This window comes from Monodelphis domestica, chromosome 1 (genome assembly GCF_027887165.1).
Source record: "Monodelphis domestica isolate mMonDom1 chromosome 1, mMonDom1.pri, whole genome shotgun sequence".
Lineage (NCBI taxonomy): Eukaryota > Metazoa > Chordata > Mammalia > Didelphimorphia > Didelphidae > Monodelphis > Monodelphis domestica.
The window spans coordinates 341,346,366-341,370,179 of record NC_077227.1 but is presented as its reverse complement, the minus strand read 5'-3'; the positions used below and the strand labels follow the sequence as shown (position 1 = coordinate 341,370,179).

Sequence of the window (23,814 nt, the reverse complement as noted above, 5' to 3'; positions counted from 1 at the left end):
TGGGCAGTAATAGACTTCCCCTTGTTGAAGGTCTGCCAGGCAAGACTGGATGGCCTCAGGTTGAGTATATTCTTCCTGTCTGGATTCTAGTTGAATCAGGTGGGCTCTGAAATTCCATGATTGTTGACAATAATAATAATAATTAATTTCAGCAGTCTCTAAACCTCAAAGCTAATAGACTAAATAGAGCTGGGATTCATTGGATTGTGGATTTCAAGCTACAAGGGCTCTCAGAGATCATCTAACCCCAACCAATCATTTTACAAATAAGGAAACTGATGAGATTACATAAATATTAAGGCCTTGAGCTGGTCCTCTAACTCCAAGACCAACGTTCTTCCTACTTCCTTAGAAAATTAATTTAAAAAGCATATTCATACTTTACTGGTGAAAAAGTTCTTTTATGTTTCAGAAAAGGAAGCAAGATATTGATTTTCCCCCCATAATTTTTAATGATAAGTGAAACATAGTGTTTTAGTATTTGAAAAATGCTTTATGCATATTGCCTCATTTATTTCTCAAAACAATTCTGGGAGGTTGGTGCTATTCTTATTTCTATTTTACAGATGAAGATACTGAGATAGAAAGAGGTTAAGTGACTTGCTCAGGGTTACCTAGCTAGGATGTATCTGAGATTGTATTTGAATTCAAATCTTATCTTATAAGTCTAGTATTCTCACCACTATGCTACCTACCTGCCTCTATTATCTAATAGCAACAATCTGGTATGCAACATATTAATGTTTCAAATGCCACAATTTTAGTCAGATCAAGTTCATAGAACACAGACATGTTTCTGGACCGATTCCCACCCTCCCTTTTTTTTCTTTAAAAAAAAAAAAGGAGTATTCAGTTGTCTGAAGGACCTCTTCATAATCTAGAATAATAACAAAGAGGAGGAGGAAGAGACTGAAAAGAACTTTTTCAAAAAAATTTGAAATATTTTGAAAAAAAAATTCAAATAACTGCCTGTTTTCCTTGAAAGCTATGTGAGCCAAGCTTAGGATAGGTGCATTAGCTTGTGAAAAGATTTTGGTTACTGGTACCATCTTCTTTTTACAAATGCTACTCGGAGAGAGAGTACCAAGCTTCTTTCTCACCCTCTCTTTCCCCCCCTCCCCACATCTAACTCCTCCAGGTCATTAAACTCCACTGCTTTGGACCAGCTCAGCAGAAGGCTGGCCCTTTAAAAGGAAAGGTGCTTCCCTCTGGTTAAGCTGCAGCATTTATAGACCGGAGGTTCTGCAGACAGGAGCACACACAAAAGCTTGTATGAAACCCTGTCCAATATCAGATAAAGAAATAAAATGAGACCAAAGGATACAGGAATTGAATCCTAATGTAGAATTTGACGTTTAACTTCCTATGAGCTTGAGACAAACAGACCTCCTGTTTCTCACTACTCCTGGAAGTATGATTATAATAGGATAATATTTTGGTAGTGTCAAGGTCACTCCCAAAGTGACATCTGACTATGAGCAATTGTGCCTAAAAAAAATAAAACCCAATAATGATAACCTTAACATAGTTCTGAAATCCCCAGAAAAATGCTCTACCTTCTTTTGAGGAGAAAATACCAATGTGCCTTCAGGCTCTTTTTCTATTGGATACTCCATAAAATTTAAGACATATATAATAATCTCTCTCCCACTCAACACCCCCACATGTAACCCCAGGGGTAGAGGGAAGATTAAATCACATGATCATCAAACAATAAATAATAATGAACACAAGGATTCACACATGTTTACGTTTGCCTGTATAGTGAGACTAAGAAAGGTATGGAGAGATAGAGGGATGGTGAAAAGCCTAGTGAAGAGCCTAGAATATATATGTTGCAGACCAGGTTAGAAATGAGGGTTCTGAGGGGGGCAGCTGGGTGGCTCAGTGGATTGAGAGCCCAGGCTTAGAGACAGGAGGTCCTGGTTTCAATTCTGGCCTCAGACACTTCTCAGTTGTATGACCCTGGGCAAGTCACTTAACCCCCATTGCCTAGCCCTTACTGCTCTTCTACCTTGGAACCAATACACAGTATTGATTCTAGGATGGAAGGTAAGATTAAAAAAAAAAAGAAAGAAAAAAATGAGGGTTCTGGTGAATGCTCTAGGCTGCTTATACTACAGTTCAAAGTGGCAAAATATACATTTTCAAAGATGCAGTGGTTTAGGCCATGCACTTGTTTTATATAATACGTATTCTGTAGGATGTTATATCACAAGAAGACATTGCTAGTCAGTCTTTCCCTAGTGAATGGGGTTTAAAGCTCAGCTGTCAGCCTTAGGTTGAATCTGCAGGTTAAATCACCACACAGATCCTAGATGGACTCTGTTTCCTGACTCCAAGGCAGCTTAGAGAACACATGGCACACCTGGGAAAACATAGATTTCTTTCCCTTGAGCGACTCAAGGCTAGGGCCTCACACAAAAATAAAAGGGTACCAGAGACAAAACCCAGACCACCATAACTGGGCTTGTGTGAGCTTTTCAGAGACTCACCTGGTGTTTACTTCTGGTTCTCCCAAACACTGAGTTGTGAATTCCTAGCCCAAAGATGGAATGGTCTGACAATAAATGGAATACCAGCATTGAAGATAGTGCAAAGTTAGCTAAAATATCTCTTCTTTACCTAAAATAGTCATGAATGACCACTGAAGCTCATCTGCTCCTCTTCCTCTTCCTCCTTTTTCTCCTCCTCTTCTTCTCCTCCTTCATTTTCTCCCCCTTTTCCTTTTCTCCCTCCTCTCCCCCATCAATGTACCACTTAAATTTGCTCCTCCCTCATTCTCTTATCATATAATATTCCATAGTAGAATTAAGTGTGTTCATGTCTTATTTACCAGCTAGGCTATAAATTGAAACAAGTGAATCATGTCTTTAATTCTGGTAGCTCACTTCAGTGTTCTGTGCTCAGCAGATGCTCAATAAATGTTTGAATTGGATTGAATTATAGCTATTGAAAGACTTTTTGTGGCAGTGTCTTTGTATGAAAGATACTAAAATGTAGTTCCAAACACTAAGGTACAGCAGCAGATTTCTAGATAACAAGAAAGGGTTGACTGACCATCCCTCCCTCAGGACAGAAATCAGGAATGCAACAGTTTTGTGATCAGAGACTTTGGACCAAATGTTAGTCTAAGGGACAAAGTTGAAAACAGTGGTAATCCAAACATTCTGTAAAACAATATGAAATTATGCTAAAAAAAAAGTTACTAAACTACGCATACCCTCTTACCTAGTAACATGACCCATAGGCATTTACTTAAAGAAGAAAAAAGATGGAGGGACAAGGTGATATGTATACAGAAATATTTATAACTGTACTTTTCCCCCCCTTGTAGTAGGAAAGACCTGGAAAGGAGTCCATCAATTGATGAAAGGTTGAACATATCATATAGGAATTGAGCAAGTGCACTAGTAGAGATGAGATAGGATTATATAACCTAATTTTTAAAATTCAAAGATATTTTATCTTCCCAGTTACATATAATGACAATTTTCCACATATGTTTTCTGAAATTATAAGATTGAAATTATCTCTTTTCCTTCCCTTACCCACTCTTGAAGATAGTATGTAATTTGATTTGATTATACATGTATTATCATGCAAAATATACTTCTGTATTGGTTATTATTATAAGAGAATATTTATATAAAACCAAAACCCCAAAATAAAATCATAAATAAACTAATGTGAAAGAAAGCATACTTTGATCTGCATCTGATTCCAACAGTTCTTTCTCTAAAGGTGAATAGCTTTCTTTGTTATAAGGGAGTCAAAATTGTCCCAGATCATTGTATTGCTGAGAGTAGTTGTCTTTCATAGTTGATCATGCCACAATATTGCCGTTAATGTGTTCATTGTTCTCCTGGTTCTGCTTATTTCACTCTGCATCAGTTCATATAGATCTTTCCAGCTTTTTCTGAAATCATCTTGCTTATCACTTCCTATAGCACAATAGTATTCCATCACCAACATATGCCACAATGTATTTAGAGCATTCCCCAATTGATAGATATCTCCTCAATTTTCTATTCTTTGCTATCACAAAAAGAGCAGCTATAAATATTTTTATATTAGTAGGTCCTTTCTCCCTTTTTATGATCTCTTTAGTATATAGGCCTAGTAGTGGTATTATCATATCAAGCATGCACAGTTTTATAGCCCTTTGGGCATAGTTCTAAATTGCCTGCCAGAATGGTTGGATCAAGAATCAAATTCTTTTACCTAATATTATATTACAGCACAATATTGCACCATAAAAAATGATGAATGTGAGTAAATCAGAAAAAAAGTGGGAAGATTTGTATGATCTGATACAGAGTAAAATAAATGTAACCAAGACAATAATTTATATTATGCCTACAATATTTCAAAGAAAAAACAGTATTAAAGGATTTTAGAACTGTGACCACTACAGTGATTAATTTAACTCCAGAGGATTTTGATTGCCAAGTACTCTTTCCATCTATATGTTTCCATACTTGGTCAATGTGTTGAACTGATTCACTTAACTGAGGGAGAGTTCAATGGTGAATGGGCAGGAGCCACTGAGAAATGGCCATGCCACTTTAAAAATAGGAAATATTTTACTAATAACACCAATCACAGAAACCAGTGAACGATCATTAAATGGCTAGAAAAGACTACCTTACAAACATTGGTCTTTTCTGCCATATTTAGAAACACAGAAAGAGTCCATTGTCAGTAACCTCATTTGTTTAGGAAAGATAATGACATCTCTATTTTGTTTGTTTGCTGGATTTGAACCTTTGCAGTGGACTTTCACTCTAGTGGTTACTTGAGAAGGAAGCCAAGATGAGCCATATTTGGAAGTCCATCTTGAAGTGCTTATGTACTTCTGAGAAACATTTTGCAAAGCACATTCCTTTTCCTCAGAAAGTCTACTCCTGTTTACACTGAAAGACAGACATCTAGGGATTCTCCTCTCTGTCTCATCCCTCTTTTCAGCTGCTCCCTGGCTCAGATTTTTTATAGCCAATAATCTATAAACCTTTTCCTAATCAGTATATATATTTATATACTGACATATATGTGTGTATATATATATATACAGTCAAACTGTGAGCTTCTCAATCAATGAATCAACAAGCATTTATACCTACTCTGAACCAAACACTGTAGGCAGCACCAAGGACTCAAACCCTGGAGCTTACATTCTCTTTCTCTCTTTTAAACCCTTACCTTTAGTCTTAGAATCAGTATTGCATATTGGTTCCAAGGTAAGAGGGTGGCAAGGTCAAGGAAATAGGGGTTAAGTGACTGGCCCAGGCTCCCACAACTAGCTAGTAAATGTCTGAGAACATATTTGAACTTGAGAATAGGTGTCTTCCTGACTCCAGGTCTGGCACTCTAAACATTTATTAAGTACTTGCTATATGCCAGACTCCGTTCTAGGTACTGGGGATACAAAAAGAGACAAAAGGCAGTCTTTGCCCTTAATGAGCTGATAATCTAATGGAGAAAACAACATGCATAAATAAATATGTACAAAGCAAACTACAAAGATGATAAATAGTAAATAATTAATAGAAGGAAAGTATTGGAATTAAGAGGAACGGGGAAGGCTTCCTGTAAAGAGTGGGACTTTACTTGAGATTTGAAGGTAGCCAGGAAAGTCCATAGTTGGAACAGTGATCTGGGTATAGGAGACAGCCAAAGAAAATGCTTGGAATAGAGATGGAGTGTCTTGTTTGGAACAACCAGAAGGCCAGGGTCACTGGATCAAATAGCACTTGCTAAGAGTAAGGTGCAAGAAGACTGGAATGATAGAAGGGGACTGGGGTGTATAGAATGCCAAACAGAGCATTTTATATTTGCATCTGGAGGAATGCAACAGGAAGCCACTGGGGTTTATTGAGTAGGGGGAATGACAAGATCAGATCTGCATTTTAAGAAAATCATTTTAGTGGCTGAGTAGAGAATGGATTGGCATGGGAAGAGACCTGAGGCAGGCAGATCCCCCCCTCCAGGCTATTGCAGTAATGAAGAAATGGAGTGATTGAGAGCCTGTAACTAGAGTGGTGGCAGTGTCAGAGGAGAGGTGAAGGCATATTTGAGAGATGCTGCAAAGGTGAAACCACCCTTGACAATAGCTTGGAGATGAGGGATGAGAGATAATGAGGAGTCCAAAATGACTCCTAGGTTGCAGCCTGATAGACAGAGAGGACAGTGTTGTCCTCTAGAGTAATCAGGAAGTTAGGAGTTGAGATAGGGTTTAGGGGGAAAGATAATGAGTTCTGTACTTCAACTTCTACTTAAATCAATGGCCCTAACTAGCTGCCTACAGCTAAAGACCCACTCTGAGTTTTAGATCTTGGGTTTTTGGACATGGACTGACCCACTGGCTGGACTGCTGACCTAAGGGCTAAAAAATAACTATGTCCCCAAATAAACATAGAGAACGAGACAGAGGAAGACAGATGGAACCTCCCAGGAGAAAACTATCTATAAATGGAAAATTATGTTGGAAAAAAAATTCTTATTTGATGTGATCCCATTTCTGACTCCGTCTGGAAACACAGGGCAGAAGGAAGTGAAGGGGACGGGGTGTGTGCACAGGTTGGAGACCGCAGAACTCGCTACTTGTATGAGTATGTGTGTACTGACATGAGTGGGATGAGGTGTTGGGCTGCAGCTTGCTGCCAAGGCAACCACACCTTGACGAAGGCACAAAACAAACCTGTGTTCATTGGTATTGTTTTTTGTAGTCCAGCTGCTACTTGTGCTGGCATGCTACATGAAGAGTAAGAGGAGAAAGGGGAGGTGAATGAGGGGAGTGGGAGAAAGATGGGGAGGAATTGAGGGTGGATAACAATCTCACATCACATCCTTGGTCTCAGGATAAGAACTCATTTTACCAAGGAGAAAGAAGAAACTTAGATATGTCAAGTGACTTGGCCAAGGTCACACAGGTAGTAAATGGCTGAGCCTGAAATTAAACTCAGTTCATATGATTCCAAAATTGGTTCTTTTTCCAAAGAACTGTTTAATCTCCCTGATAATTCTGATCAGTTACTTTGCAAAGTCCTTTTAACTCTCTGAGTCAGTGACATTCAGTTTTTCATGGAATGTATGGCTGGGCATTCTACCTTTTCCAAATTGATATCTGAACCTAGAATCTGATAACTGGAAGGGACTTTGGTGATCATCTAATCCACTCCCTTCTTTTCAGAGCTAAGGAAATGGAGGGCTACAGAAATGAAGTGACTTGCCAAAGTCATACAATGAAAGGGAGAGCCTAGGAATTGACAAGCATTTGGAATGTAAGTGGTTTTTTGATTTTAACCCTTACCTTCCATTTTAGAATCAATACCATGTAGAAGAACTATGCATGCCAAGCAGTGAGAGTTCAGTGACTTCTCCAAAGTCACACAGCTAGGAAATGTCTTAGGCCAGCTTTGAACCTAGGACCTCCTGTTTCTAGGTCTGACTCTCAATCCACTGAACCACTTAGCTGCCCTCTGGGCTGCAAGTATTTTGACTACAGTGGTTATGGTCATCTGGTTGCTAGTTTAATTTTCGAGAGATTGTGTTTAAGAAATTACTTTTATGTTCCTCTTTTCCTTGAGAAATTATAGTTATTGAACAGAACTCAATATAAGTGAACAGTGAAGAAGCTAAACAAGAGACTCTTCTGATCAAATACAAGTTTCCTAAGGATGAGGATTGTTTTGTTTGTCTTTGTTATTCTATCAACTTGGTAGCTGAGTGCCACAGTGGGTAGTTCTCTGGGCTTGATATCAGGAAGATTCATCTTTGTGAAATCAAATCTAGCTCCAGACACTTACTAGTTATGTGACACTGGGCAAATCCTGTTTGCCTCAGTTTCCTCATTTGTAAAATGAGCTGATGAAGGAAATGGCTAACTACTCCAGTATCTTTGCCAAGAAAATTCCATTTGGGTTGGGATCCAGAAGAGTAAACACAACTGAAATGACTGAACAGCAACAAATTATATCAGTTAGTCCAGTGACTTGCCACACAGGCAACAGGTACTTAATAGATTTTTGATGAATACAATTGATGTCAGTGGAGCCATGATCTTATCTGTGTGGGTATTCCTTCCATCCATATGAAAGCAGTTCAACATACCTTCTCATCCAGTGTAATCATTGTCATATTTTCTAGTCAGTCTGTCTGTCCTAGAGGCTCTTTCCAAAGTGCCCTGGACCTTTTAATATTTTGTGACTACCACTGAAGTTCTTGTGGCATCTCTTTTTGATTCCTCACTTTGGTCACACGACTGGCTCACTTTCTTTTCCATTCATATATAGAGGGTCCCAAAAGTCTTCATGCAGTTGTTAGCTTTAATGGCTGAACACTGAACTAAGACTTTTGGAACATCCTGTATGCCTTTGATGACGAATGACTATTATGGCACTTGTTTAACTTTAGAGATTTTGTATTTAGGGAATAATTTTTATGATAGCTATATGTACAGACATCATTATTTGCAACATATTACAGCCCCAACATCTAACCATCATTCTGGTGCCCCCTGGGTTACCTTCAGAGTTTGGGGTGAATAATGATGATGATGATGATAACGCATTATACAGTCCAGTTCTTGGGTGACTACAGTTGCACTCTACCTTGTCCTGGTCAGAAAATATCTAGAATATTTAACCCTGGGTACCACCCTTTAAAAGGACATTGACAAAATATATAAGTGGGGTTGAGATGCAGGGAATGCCTAGAAATCATTTCATTGAATTTAATGAACAAGCATTCTCTCAGCACATTGGTGTGAAGAAAACTGTGATGGGTTCTGGAGGAGGTGCAAAGTTTAGATAAAATGCCCTAAGAATAATGGTTAAAGGAATAAATAACAGAGCAGTTGTATGGTTGTGCTGGTGAAGGAGATTTCTTCATTGGTACTTCTCTATGCCAAAAAACCTGAGGTCTGAACCTACTATACACACATTCTTATGGGTGTGTATACATATATATATATAAACTTACATGTATATGTGTACATATAAATATAGAATCCCATTCTATATTCATCTCTGCAGAGAATCAGATAGATGTGCAATTATGTAAGTGTGCCCCTTTATAGTAGCAAAATTCTAAATATCTAAAAGACACAAATCCTTTCATTGAGCAGGTTTTACACATAATACATAGATATGTGTGTGTGCATGTGTATATTCACAATGCTATATGTATATATGTGTATAATAGAATAGGAACCATATATCTTACATATTCATAAAAGGACATATGTAATATGTTACTTATATTTACATATGTGACAGAATCCTAGTATAAAACTTGTGTTGGATTACAAAGAGGCAAGACATTTGAATATCCTTGATAAGTGGCCATTCAGTCCCTACTTGAACATTTCCAATAATAGCAATCTCAGGATCTCATTAGCTAATCCTTTCCATTGTTTCAGGCTCTAATTCTTAGAAAGTTTTTCCTTATAAGGAGCTGAAATTTGCTTGCTTATAACTTCTACCCATTGACCTTGGTTTTGCCTTCTGTAGAACCGTAGATGAGACTGTTCCTTCTTCCACTTGATAGTCCTTCAAATAACTAACCACCCAACCTGTCCCCATTAAATTGTTTTCTCAGGCTAAGAATAGTGGATAGAAAATTAATTTTGGAGTCAGGAAAACTTAGGTTCAACATAGTCTGACACACGTTAGGTGTGTGACCCAGCCAGCACAAGTCAGAACTTCTCAGTGCTGTTTTAAGCAACTAAGACTTTTGAAATGCCCTCTATATGCATATATATAGTTACATTTATATGTATGTATGTATCTATGTGTATGTGTCTGTGTGTGTGTACAGGCAGAAACATATAGACAGACACAGAATCTATTCCATAGAATTAATGGAATTTGAAGATATCAAGTACAATGAAAAATTGGTTTTTGTTGATAATCATCTGAAAACAATTGAGGAAATTCAAAACTTATGAAAACCGAGGCAATTATTTCTATTTGAATCAATGTAAATTCAATTAATTCATTCTAGATACTCCAAAATACACATCAAAAACACATTTCATAGAGAATAAATATAGTGCTTAATACAAAAAATAATAAGAAATTAATATAAAATGGATATAAAAGACTATTGTAAAGAATAGATGACCACCTAAGCAGAACCCAGACCATCAAGATGCACTATGTGGCTGCCTACCTTTTGGCTATACTTGGCAGCAATGACTCGCCCGACTCCAAGGACCTGAAGAAGATCCTAGACCTAGACAGCATCTGCATGGAGGCAGAAGAGGACAGGCTTAAGGTCATCAGCAAGTTCAGCAGCAAAAACATTGAGGACATTATGGAGCAGGGGAGCAGTAAACTGACTCCATGATGACATGGGCTTTGGTCTCTTTGACTAAGCACCCACCCGGATCCTTGAATGCAACTGTTTGACTTAGATGCCTGGGGTGATGCTCACACAAAGAGAAACAGTGCTACACTGAGCAGGAGAATGCATGAGTTGTTCTTTGGTTTTGAAAAATTAGCAGCGAGGGCATGTGGGCATGCCAACAAAATCCAAGACAACCTATGAAAACTGAGACAAATTTTTCAGAAAAAATCAATGAAAACTGAAACCAGTAATAACCAATGTCAACAAAAACTGTAATTTACTGAGTTATTTATAGTGTTCATTTAGGAATTATTGGGAAAGGAAGATATTCAGAAGATAAGAGATGGGAAAATGTCACACAATCTTTAAAAATGTTAACAGTCAGTTTCCATAAAATAAGGTTGAGCTCAGTCAAAATTCTGGAGCAGAAGACCTTTAGATGATTTGTCAGCACTTACAAAGGAAAGCTGTAATCAATAAGAATTAGCATGGGTTCACTAAGAAAAGTCATATCACTAACCCTCATTTTCTTTTCTGATTAGGTTCCTAGAATGGTAGGTCATAGAATGCTGTAGATATAATGTATTTAGATTCTAGCTGGATGAAATAATAATCAATGTTTCCAAACAATATTATATATATATACATATATACTTTGCTTTGTTTTGGGTGTATGCATTTCAGTTTTTCAAATTATGTCAAATTTTAAATGCATTAAGTGATGCTTAAAGAAAGCATGCAATGTAACATTTTGTAAAGTAAAAAAAAATTATTTTGTAATTTGATTTCTGCTACCATCTCAAATTTAAATGTTTCTTTTTTGCAAATTCAGCTGTTCATAAATTGACTTTCTTAAGATAAATGGGAATTCTAGAGGGCACACTCATTCTGTTTTTCATATTGGAAACTTTTTTTAAATTTTAATCACTTCCATGGCTTTGATGGAACAATAGAATCTCAAATTTGGAAGCAAACCTCGGAGGTTACCTAGCCCAACCCCTTCATCTAGCTTCTTTGTGAAGACTTCTAGTAGAAGGGAACTTATTACCTCTTTAGCTATCCCTTTCAACTTCAATATGTTCACTGGAGCTTGAAGAGACTTTTTGAAGCAACCTAGTTAACCCCCCTCACTTTGCAAAGGAGTGCAAAGAGCTTAAGTAACTTGTGGAAGGTCACATCGATGCCAAGTGATAGATATGCAATTCAAACCAGGACTAAGATTTGAACCACTGATGATTGTTTCAATTATTTTAAATTTATTCCAATGTATTGAGGGATGTTGGACTAGATGACCTTCTAAAGTCTCTTCCAGCTCTAAATCTTTAATTCTATGATCCTATGAAAAGATTAAAAATAGAATGGGATGCCTTAGAAGGAAGCAGAACCTGAGTATGAGGGAAAAGAATGAGAAGGGTCAAGAATAGAGTCGTTTCACCAGCATGAAAACAATGGGCTGGAGATTAATGTGAACTAAGGAATATGGTAGAGGTCAACTGCTGAAAATTCATTGGTTATATGGCTCAATCTGATACAAAAGGTAATGAGAAATGGACAGGATACTGGGAAGAAAATGCAAAGAAACAAATCCAACCCCATGCCACACACTTCAATGTCTTTACCCAAGGAGCATCTCACTACACTTTGCTGGCTATGTGCTGACTGTGTTGCTTCTCCAAGAACTACATGACGAATTTACTCAATGGAGTAGTCCCAAGTCTTTGGCAAGCTGAGACATTCTGTCAGTTTGGGGAGTGCCCTAGCATGAGGAGATTTCATTCATTACCAAAGAGGATTCATTCTATTGTGGTAGGTCCCCACCTATGTTTGAATATTGTCTACTCTTCATCATGAGTAATGTCACTTTCCATTTTAAGATGGGAGGGTTAAGAGATGAGTGCATTACATGCAAAGATTTAAAGCCATGAAATGCCTTGGTAATTACTCATCCAGTCCAAAAAGCAGCCAAGCTTTCATTCCCTCTGCCCAAGGCAATACCACATTTTTTTTTTCTTGCTGAAACCTATAGGATCATAGACTTGCCTGTAATAAGACTTAGGACAAAATTTTACCACATAATTGGAGTTGTGAGTATTCAGTAAGTATTTGAGTCTATGTGGAGTTTCAGAGTATCAGTTCCTTCTCAGATCTGTTCAGCTTTCATCAAAACGTAACCTAAGCAATTCTGAGGCAGAAAAATGAAAAAGACTCTATCTAATGCAGCTATAGTGTCTGGAGCTGCCCCTTCCCCAAATTTTACCTAATTTAACAAATGCTTTTTAAGTACCTTCTATGAATAAAGGGGCAGCTAGGTGGCACAGTAGATAGAGGGCCAGCCCTGAAGTCAGGAAGACTCCTCTTTCCACATTCAAATCAGGCCTCAGACTCTTACTATTAGCTGTGTGACCTTGGGCAAGTCACTTAACTCTGCCTCAGTTTCCCCATCTGTCAAATGAGCTGGAGAAGGAAATGACAACTCACTCCAATATCTTTGCCAAGAAAACCCCCAAATGGAGTCATGAAGAATCAGGCATGATAGAAATGACTGAATAACAATAATGGGGCAAAGTAATGGATATACAAAGGCAAAAATGAATCTATATCTCCCTTTAAGGAGTTTTATGTTCCCTGGAGGAGGGGTGCAATACATATTCAGTCTGTACAAAGTAATATAAAGTAATTTTGAGAGAAAGAGTACATTAACAACTGGGGAGATGAGGAAAGGCCACGTGTAGGAGATAACATCAACAATGTGCTTTGAATGAGGAAGTCTGATCCCAAGGTGAGTAGGGAATGTATTTCAGATATGGAGCACCACACATGCCTAGACATGAAGGCAAGAGATGGAATGTCATAATGGGGAATATTCAGCAGGCATTTTGCCTGGAATGGAGAATAAATAGGCTCAAAATATGAAATAATATTGGAAAGGCCCATGGGAACCATAGCGTGGCTCAATGCTAGGTTGAAGACTTTATTTATTTATACTAGAGGCATTGGGGAGCCATTAATGTTTTTTAGTGGGTGACATGATCTAAACTGTATTTTTGGAATGTCACTTGGGGAGAAAGAATTGGAGATTATAGAGTTAAGGGTTTTAATTAAGAGGATAGGGGGCAACTAGATGACTCAGCAGATAGAGAGCTAGGCTTGGAGATGGGAAGTTATGAGTTCAAATCTGGCCTCAGATACTTCCTAGTTATGTAACCCTGGGCAAGTCACTTGACTCCTGTTGCCTAGCCCTAACTGCTCTTCTGTCTTAGAACCAATATTAATTCTAATTCAGAAGGTGAGGGTCTAAAAATAAAAAGAGGTTATGGAAATGGTCAAGAGAAGAGAAGATGAAGACCTGAACTAAGATCAAGACTGTGTGAACCAGAAGAAAAGGGCTTAGATGTGAATAATGTTGTGGAACTGGTATCAGTGAGACTTGGGAACCATTTGGATAAGGGGATTGAGAGAAAAGAATGAATCAAGGATAACTGTGAGGTTGCAAACCTGGGTAAATAGAAGGAAGATGGTTCTTTCTTTTCTTTTTAATTTCCATATTAGCAATGTTGCAAAAACAAAGCAAAACATAAATAAAGTGAAAAAAGTAAGCTTCAGCCTGCATTCAGTGTTCATCTGTTCTTTCATTGGAGGTGGATAGCATTTTTCATCCTGGGTCCTTTGGAATTGTCTTGGATCATTGTCTTGATTAGAGTAGCTAAATCGAAGGTGGTGCTTCCAATAAAAATTAATCAGTTTGGAGAAGAGGAGAGTGGTTTTTTTGGGGAAGGAATATAATAATTTATATTTGGGACATACTGTTATTGGATATACAACAGGAAATATCCAGTAGGTAGTTGATAATATGAAATAAGTTCGAGTGATTTAATGCATGAAGAGTTGGTGGCTAGATAGCATCTGTGTGTCTTTGGACAAATCATTTAACCTCTTTGGGTTTCAGTTCCTCGTCTGCAAAATGAAGAGTTAGGAATAGATCAGAGGTGTCAAGCACATTACCACATGTGGTCTACAACATTCTAGGATATGGCTGAAACCAGATTACTATGAAATTGGGAAATATTTAACAAAATAAATAAAAATACAGTAAAACATGGATAATAGTACATTTTAACCTAAGTCAATGTACAAAGATTGTTATGAATAGATTAATAGCCTCCATTTCTAGTTGAGTTTGATAGCACTGGACCAGCTGACCTTTCATCAGATTTCCTTCCAGCTCTGAAACTGTGCACCAGTTACTCCTAAGTGCTGTGGTGATGCCTCTAGAAAATGCTTGTGAATCCATTCATGGAAGAGAGATAAGTATAATGGTATCTTTTATAACCATTGAAACACAGGCTACACAAGCAGTCAGCAAATATTTATTAAGTACTCATAGCCTAGCATGGCCAAGAGCTTTCTGGAAGTAGAAAGGGAAAAAAGTAAGGTTGTAAAGGAAGAGCTTCTTTCTAGAACCACATTTATTTATTTGTTTGCTTAAAAAAAAAGAGGAAAAGAAAAAATCACATAGTAGATTTTCTAGAGTCCACAGGTTCCATCACAACCAATAATAGAACAGATATTAAATAACAAAACCATTTCTGGGCTGAGCTCTATCCATAATTCTAGTCTGTACCTTTTGCCCCTTCTTTGGTTCCGTGCAGCCCATCAGGGTGAAGAGGGAAGAGTTCTGGGCTAAGATCCAATAGACTGGATCCACATTCTACCTCTACCACTTACTAACCATGTAACTTTGGATGAGTCACTTCTTTTTCTGAATTTTTGAGTCCTCATCTGGAAAACAGAAACAAATCCTTGTACTGCCTTGTACAGCAAAAGGCTATCCCTGTAAGCTTTAAAGCTATGCATAACTTTAAAGTTAGTGGGCTTTAGAGTGCTTCCTCTTGTTCTGCTTGGCCCTGGAGAGCAGAAATAGGATTAGTGGAGGGAAATTATAATACTTTGTAAAGCACTTGGACAACTTTGAAGTGCTACATGAATGTATATTGTGATTATGATTATTATGAATGTTATAGGAAGGCAGATTTTGACTTAACATAAAAAATTTTTTTCCTAACAATTATGATTGTTGGAACAGTGAGGTGGTTCAGCAGATAGAGAGCCAGGCCTGGGGTTCAAATCTGACCTTGGACACTCCCTGGCTGTATGACCCTGGGCAAGTCACTTAACCCTAATTGCCGAACCCTTCGCCTTCTTCTGCTTTAGAACCAATACTTAGCATTGATTCTAAGCCAAAAGGTAAAAAAAAATTTAAAAACAAAACAAAAAAACCTTGTTATGATTGTCCCAAAATGCCAATGGCTGCTTCTAGAGATAGTGAGTTCCCTGTTATCGAATGTATTTATGGGATCTTAATTTAGAGCTAGAAGGGATCTTAAAGGTTATCTACTCCAACCCCTTCGTTTTATTTTATTTTATTAATGATAAAATTTTTGCTAAATGAAAAATTGAAAGAATAAATAAGTACATGGGCAGCTAGTTGGTGCAATAGTTAGAATGCCAATCCTGGAGTCAGGAAGACTAATCTTCCTCAGTTCACATCTGGCCTTAGAAACTTACTAGCTTTTGACTGTGGGCAAATCACTTACCCCTTTTGGCCTCAGTTTTCTTATCTGTAAAATGAGCTGGAGAAGGAAATGGCAAATCACTCTTGTATCTGCCAAGAAAACCCTAAATGGAGTCATGAAGAGTTGACATGGTTGAAAAACAACTGAATAACAACAATAATAAAATAAAGGCATATATAGTTCAAAAGCTGAGTAACATATGTGATGTGTAAATAAACATTTATGAAATCAATTTGGATTTTGCAATAGAAATTCTATTATAATTTCACAAGACAGCTTAAAGCACAATTTGATAAATTTAAATATCCAAGAGAAGATGGAAATAGCTTAATTATCACTGTATTACTCAGAATTTAAAACAAGTTTAATTTATTTTCCTTTTAAAAAGTGACTTAAGATGATACTTTTCAGAAATCATTAATTAATATTTTCTAAACAGCCATAAGGCTGTTTAGGGTAATAGCTTATAAATAATCATTATTCCTAGAAGTACTGAATTGAAGAAAAATATTTGCCAAAAAGTACTTTATTTTATGCACTGATGGGGTAAATATTCAATTAACTCAATCCAACCAAACCCTTTCATTTTACAGCTAAAGAAATTGAGGTCCAGGGGGCAGCTCAGTGTATTGAGAGCCTGACCTAGAGATGGGAGGTCCTGGGTTCAAATTTGATCTCAGACACTTTCCAGTTGTGTGACCCTAGGCAAGTACTTAACCCCTATTGCCTAGCCCTTACTACTCTTCTGCCTTACAATCAATACACAGTATTGATTCTAAGATGGAAGGTAAAGGGTTAAAAAAAAAAGAAAAAAGAAACTGAGGTCCAGCAAAGTTAATTGGTTTGCCTGAGGTTGTACAGATAGAACAGTGGCCCAGGTGGGATTCCATGCCAGGTGTACTGCTTGCAAATGCAGTTTCTTCAGTCGTACCATATGGCCTCCAAAATTTAATTAAAAGGGTACATACATGGCCAGTGATCAGGGATACTGGAGATCAGATTCAAGATGCAGGTGGAGGGCATAGATTGAGCACCCTTCCAACTATGAAATTCTGTGGTTCTAGAATGAACACGATCCTTTTAAATTTTATTTCCTTCACAGATCCAGAAGTCCAGGAACACTCAGAAATTCTGAGAACTCCCAATCATTATATAGATTGGCTTTTTAAAATTGCTTTTTAGATGTGACAAAGCTTATACTACTCGGCCTCAGAGCTTGAGGTCTTTTGTTCTTTCCATTGTGGACGCTTCATATCATTAGGTGAATGTATCTCCCTGTCTTCCAAAGAAGCAAGACAAAGCCCCACCAGTGCAGGATCCCAGGGTGTTCCCTCCATGCACAAGGCCCCAGACATCTGTTTTGTGTTGGGAGCCAGCAGCAGTCAAAGTCCTCACATAATACAGCTGGATATGCTGATGCAGCCAAAGTTCCTTGCATGTGTGTTTTCTGACCCCAAAAAGGCCTCACAAAAATATCCCCCCCGGCCATGTTCAGAACTTTACCCCAGTCCAAGGGGACAAAGAAAATGAACTTGAGTTGAGTTAATAAGTTACAGCAAAGAGGGAATTAAAACACCTGGCTCTTCCCTTCAAGTTTCCTCCCTTGTCTTCATGTAACCTTTTTGTTTCTGGGGCCTTTACCCCGTACCCCTCCCATCTCTTTCACAGCTGTTTTCCTGAAGTCAAATGCATGTCAGGACAAATCAAATCTATCAGAGATCATTCAAGCTGTTCTTTCTGCTGGGTACAGCCAGAGAGCTGTGAAAGATCTATGTTTTTTCCCCTATTTTATAGCCGGTTTCTGATTTTTTAGCTTCATCTAAAATCTACAGGGTCTTCTTTAATTGTTACCTGAAAGGAGCAAATGCTGAATGGCATTTCAGATTCTTAAAATATTACCCAATTTCATCTATCTAGCTTGATTGGGACCAGGCATGATACAGCTGTAGAGTAATAAGAAAAAATTCTGTCCTCATGAGTGGTAGGAAATAGGGATCAGGAGAAATGAACACAAGGAATAAGCCAGGGGAAGAAGATTGGAGATTGTAAAATCTTACTCTAAAGCAGCCCGCTGTGTCACAGGTTTGATAAAATCATGTTCCCCAAAGGATAATGACATGTAGGCTTACCCCATTTTTGCCAACTGTATACCTGAAAAGCTAGATTTGCCAGAATCTTGTAAAGAGTCTTACAATAAGATTCCTTTGAATAGGTATCTCTAGTACATGTGAAAATAGGACTCAATTTGATTTATATGTATAAGGAATACACTTACTCTATAAAATGAATGTGCTAGTCAGGTCCTAGATTTCAAGGGATAGAGACAAAATTTCATACTCTGTTGATCTAATTAAGAGGTTTAGAAAAATAATATGCAAACCATTCAGAAATATTCATGCAACATGCATTTCATTTTGCTGTCACCCCTATGTCCTTCTTTGTCTGCTTTGGCAAAACCAAGATGCAAAAGTAATTGCTCCCAGGAAACCATCATTACTTAGATACAGCCTGACCACTGGATGACCCATAGAAGTTAGGGGCTGTGGGATTTCCTACAGAGCTAGAAAAAGGGGAGTTAAGAATACTTATAAATGTGCAACTCTGACTATCTGACTGGATAGGTCAGATAAAGCTAAATAAATGCCAGGGATGAGGGTATTCCCTTGGAATCAGGGTCTACACTCATGGATGCTCATTGGTTACTGTCACTATCTGCATGTCCCCCTCCTCCTGTGATTTAATAGGTCTTTACCATCTTCATATATGGTGTTCGTATTACTATGACATTAATTACAGTGTTTCCTTTTTCATCTGGCACCTCCTTTATAATGGAATTTCATAGCATTCTCCCTTTTCTTCTCTCTTTTGTCAAATTGTTCTCGATGTTAAGGGACCTTGGTACTATATCCATTATGGCTGTGGAACAGCATGGGAGGACATTGACCTAAAATGTTGTTGTTGAGTTATTTTACTCATGACCCTATTCAGGGTTTGTTTGTTTGTTTGTTTGTTTGGCAGAGAAATTGCAGGGATTTGCCATTTTCTTTTCCAGCTTTTTTTATGGGTGAGGAAACTGAGGAAAACAGGATTAAGTGACTTGTTCAGGAAGACGAGTCTTCCTGACTTCAGACCCAACACTATCCACTGTGCTACCTAACTGCCTTTTAGGAAAGCCCTCTTGGATTAGGAAACCTGAGTTTTAATCCTGACTGTTTCGTTAACGAGCTATGTGACCCTGGGCATATGACAACTTCCCTGAACTTTGGTTTCTCACCTCTAAAATGGTTGTTGTAAAGACCAAATGAAATAATATTTGCAAAACTATTTTGAAAATAGTAACACATTAAAAAAAGATGTAAGTTACTTTTAAAAAATCCCTCTCCCACATACCTATTGGCATTAATTCTAGGATATGAAAGAAAATGGATAGAGATCAAGAGCCAAGAAAAACTGGTCAGGCATCAGACGTAATGAGCTCTAACTCCATCTCCATTCTTTTTTGTGAGATCCCAAGTAAAGCATCTCAGAAATCATTGATTTAAATTGGGGATGGGGATAGAAATATTAGATCTCCAACTTCAAAGAGACAATGTGTTCATCCTCAAAGAAAAAGTAACAAGTCCAGAGAAGAAAAGGTGATTTATTCAAAGTAAGCTAATGAGTCCAGGACAAAACTGAAGATAAAAGTCGCAGTTCTTGATGTTTCATCCCATATTTTGACAGGGAATTTTGACTCCTTATTATTTGTCACAAGTGATGATAGAGGATCAAGGAATCTTAAATATTCCAAGATGCATTATCTCCAATGAACAATTATGATATCTAAGCTTCCTTGACCAGTGTGTCCTTGTGGCTTCCTGGGAAAGAAAGAATCATAGCCAAGTAGAGATATAGAAAAAGAGATCGCTTCTCATTCAGAAAAAGTAGGAAAAGAGACAGAAATACTCAGACCTAGAGAAAGATCCTTGGGTCATAATAGCTCCATTTCCCAAAGGGAAGAAGGATTGGCATAGAGTACATCTCGGTGTGGGAGAACAAACCTAAATCATACTTTTGATGGTACTATGATTCATGTAAACTGTAAGAGTCCCAAGTAAAGGGAGGGTTTCTTAACTCTACCAATTTCCAATTCTTTCCCCAAATGATAATAGGACTTCAACCTCAGATGGCACTATAAGTTGGAGCAACCATAAAAGTCCCTGAGAGAGGTGGAAACCACCAAATGTTTTGTTAATGGATGTGGGTATGATTTTCTGTGTTTTCTATCAACAAAAAGTCGTCCTATCTATATTCAGTGTTTTGTCATTCCTAATACGGTACTGAAGACCCTTTTAGGGAAAGGTAAAACCAAACACGGATGTTCCCAGGGGAAACCATGAGTGAGAGCACAAATTATTATTGAGTTGTTATTGAGAAGACATCAACATTCAGTTTATCTCCTATAAGCCCAGAGCTATGACTCCAACCCACTGATTCCATTTTATCTCCAGTTTAGCCCATTTCCCAGGGTTGTGTCCTTGTTAAATATTTCTCTCTCACATACAAAGAGAGCAGTTAATGCAGGATAGCCAAGAAAATTTGGCTGGGAAGCTAAATTAAATACACTAGTTCTTCCTCCTGTATCATAACCTATGTCTTTTCCCACTTTTTTTCATGAAGGTTCCATCTACGTTTCCTTTTCTCCATCTGGTTATGACTCTTTCTCCACTGAGGGGCCACATGGATGGACAGGCCAGGGATACTTAGGAATTATGATTTTCCCCAGGAGATGGCACATTTGGGGAATTTTTGATTCATTGATTCTCCATAGAAAATTCGTATATATTTTTTACAGATGTTGAGTACAGAGACACTTGTAAAGTCAGGAACAACAGGAAGCTGGGGGGTGATCTTGGAATACAATGGAATCCCATTACATTCCCCAACAAGATGACTCTAAAGGTCTTCTTGGCTCTTATGGTTCTGTCTGCATAGGGCACAATGGGACAGTCAATCATGGCGACACCTGATCCCTTTCTCTTGGATCCTCAGCTGCTCATTTCTTAATGGAGTCAATGAAACTTGTGTTCTCCACCAGGTGTCGCTGTGACAAGCAGAGAGCTCTGAGGGAAAGGTTTCTAGTGTTTGCTGATTGCCTTACTCCAGCTTCCAGCAGCTCAGACACTGAGCCCTCCTGTTTCAGCCCTAGGGTGTAGCAAACGCAGTGAGAAAGAAGCAGAGATTCTACTTATCCCTGCTCACAAGATGGTTTATTTTCTTCCTCCCAACCCCTGTTAGAGACAAACAATAATTCAGTAAAGGAAATATGAGTAATGGAAAGAAAGGGGGGGAAAATAAACATATCAAACTGGGCAGTATCCCCAGGGCTACTGCCTTTAACGAAAACAAGTCAAGTAGATTTGTAACTATTTCTGGGGGATTGGGATGGAAGGAACTTCAGGCTCTGCTTTCTCTCTGAGCCCTTTTCAGCAGCTCCATATTATATCAATTAAAAGATAACAAAATAAGAAAGTTGGAAGTTTCCTGGAACTGTGAAACTAGTCAATGGTACGGGTAGTAAAGGGATTAGGAGACATATATGAAAGTCCAGATTTGCAACTTAGCAGCTAAATGATCAGGAGCAAGTCAGGACCTTTTTTCCCATATCTATAAAATGAGATGGCTAGGGGCAGTTGGGTGGCTCAGTGGATATAGAGCCAGGCCTGAAGATGGGAGGTCCTGGGTTCAAAAATGGCCTCAGAGGTTTCCTATCTGGGTGATCCTGGGAAAGTCACAACTATTGGCCTCAGTTTCCTCCTCTGTAAAATGGGCTGGAGAAAGAAATGGCAAACCACTCCAGTATCTTTGCCAAGAAAACCCCAAGGACAGTACTAGCATGCTATGATCCATGGGGACACAGAGAGCTGGGCATGATTGAATGACTAAACAACAACAACAAAGTGACCTTGGGCAACTTTTTTAATCCTTTCTAGAAATGAGATCCTCATTTATAAAATGAGGGGTCTCTGAAGTTCCTTCTACTCCTTTAGTTCTGAACCTCTGATTTTTATGAGTAGCAACGTTGAGGCCTAAAAAGCAGACTCTGCTGGCCCTAGGACTTGGACAAAGGTAGGATTTTATGGCAAATTTTCTATTTTTACAAAATTCCTTAGCCTCAGTTTTGAAATCTACATGAAGTATTGATTGCCAGGCAATAGGGTAGTAAGAACTAAGAAGTTAGGGTGAGATGGCTTGCCCAGGGTCACAGAGCTAAGAGATATCTGAGACCAGATTTGAATCCAGGTCTCCCCAGACTCCAGTCCTGCTGTTCTATCCACTGTGCTATCTAACTGCCCGGAATCTTAAAGTTTCAAAGGGCCTCTGAAGTAATTTAGGCCAAAGAGCAGGATTTTCTCCCATAATGGCCAACTAGTTGCAACTTGGCCCACCCTCATCCTCTTTGATGAGTGATGGGAAATTTGCTCCCTCCCAAGGAAGTCTATTCTACTTTTAGACAGCTCTAACCATTGGGAAGTTTTTCTTAAATGATAAGCCAAGTCTGTCTCCTTGCAGCTTCTACCCATTGGTCCTAATCCTGCCCTTTAAGGTCAAGTAGAACAAATCTAACTCCTTTCCCACAGGATGACCTTGGGAATATTTGGAGACAGTTATGGCGTCCTCATTTTTCTCTTTTCCAATCTGCTCTCCCCAGTGCTGTCAACAAATCTTGGTCAAGTTGTCATGTTTCCTCATTATCTCTATTAGCCTTCTTTGGATACACTCCAGCTTGTCAAAGTCCTTCCTCAAATGTGACTTGGATAGAGAACAACAGGGCTATCACTTCCTTTGTTCTGGACACTATCTTCTATCTACCTCATGAGTCAGAGGTCTACTCTGATATTAAATATTCATATTCTTCAAGTCTACACTCAGCTATCTGGAGCTCCACAGCACACTGTTAAAAAAAATTACCAGTTAAATTCCACAAATGTGGCTATGTCTGCTGAGCAGGTTCAGGTGAGGGGAGCAGGGCCCCATTTTATGAGGTGACTATGAAACCAATTAAGGAAGGCTTTTTATGATCCGTACATAAGTAGCAGTTCTGAAGCCTTCTTATTAAACTCCACTCCACCTTGAAGATTAGACCTTTAAATCAAAAAGGAAATGAGGAGAAGGGGAATGGAGAGTGGGAAAGAACCGCTAAAATAAAAAAGTAGTCATTTCAAATTTTAAAAAGTAATTTAATTTCCTTTCTCCAGACGCCACTAAGTTGAACATTTCTGAGACTTTAGATACTCTCTCCCTTTCCACTGAATCAATACAATGATATCAGCCTTGGACTCTACTCCAAATGTTGCCCTACAGTGAAAGTTAGATTATATTAATACACTGAGTGATTCAGAAATTTAAGATATTTTTTTTTGTAGGACTCAAGTGGTTTCTGTAGGTTCCAGTAGCCTTCATAGCTCTCATTCATTTTTATCCTTTTATTGAGAAAAACAGCATGGAAGGATTATTTAGTGACACTTCAGTGGATCTTTGATCTCATCAATGTGGGAATTCCTTTCTTTGGTGCAGGTAGCAACCCAGCTAACTCTTCTCAAACTGTGCTAGAAATGAAAACTTGACCCAATACAACACTCAAGAGACTTTTACTTATTTATTTTTAAACCCTTACCTTCCATCTTACTATTGATTGGTTCCAAGGCAGAAGAACTGTAAGGGCTAGGCAATGGGGGGTTAAGTGACTTGTCCAGGGTCACACAGCTAAGAAGTGTCTAAGGTCATATTTGAACCCAGGACTTCCTCAAAGGTCTTTAAGAGACTATCCAAATCCACTTTGAAGAAATTGATCCATCACATTTGCATTTCAACTTAATCAACATTGAATTCATTAAACATTTGCCATGTA

At 38.2% G+C, this 23,814-nt stretch overlaps 1 protein-coding gene and 1 long non-coding RNA gene across 7 annotated transcripts in view; one reads left to right on the top strand and one right to left on the bottom strand.

The window, feature by feature from the left end:
* The window catches only part of FGF1 (fibroblast growth factor 1), a 167,411-nt gene that overhangs the window by 63,922 nt on the left and 79,675 nt on the right, over positions 1-23,814 (top strand). The gene's annotated exons all lie outside the window — the stretch shown is intronic.
* Positions 1-23,814, bottom strand: part of LOC130458226 (uncharacterized) — a 124,211-nt gene that overhangs the window by 85,785 nt on the left and 14,612 nt on the right. For all 4 annotated transcript variants that reach the window (XR_008917334.1, XR_008917337.1, XR_008917340.1 and 1 more), the window contains exon 2: positions 10,174-10,247. This is a non-coding gene — a long non-coding RNA (uncharacterized LOC130458226). The remainder of the gene's footprint in view (positions 1-10,173; positions 10,248-23,814) is intronic.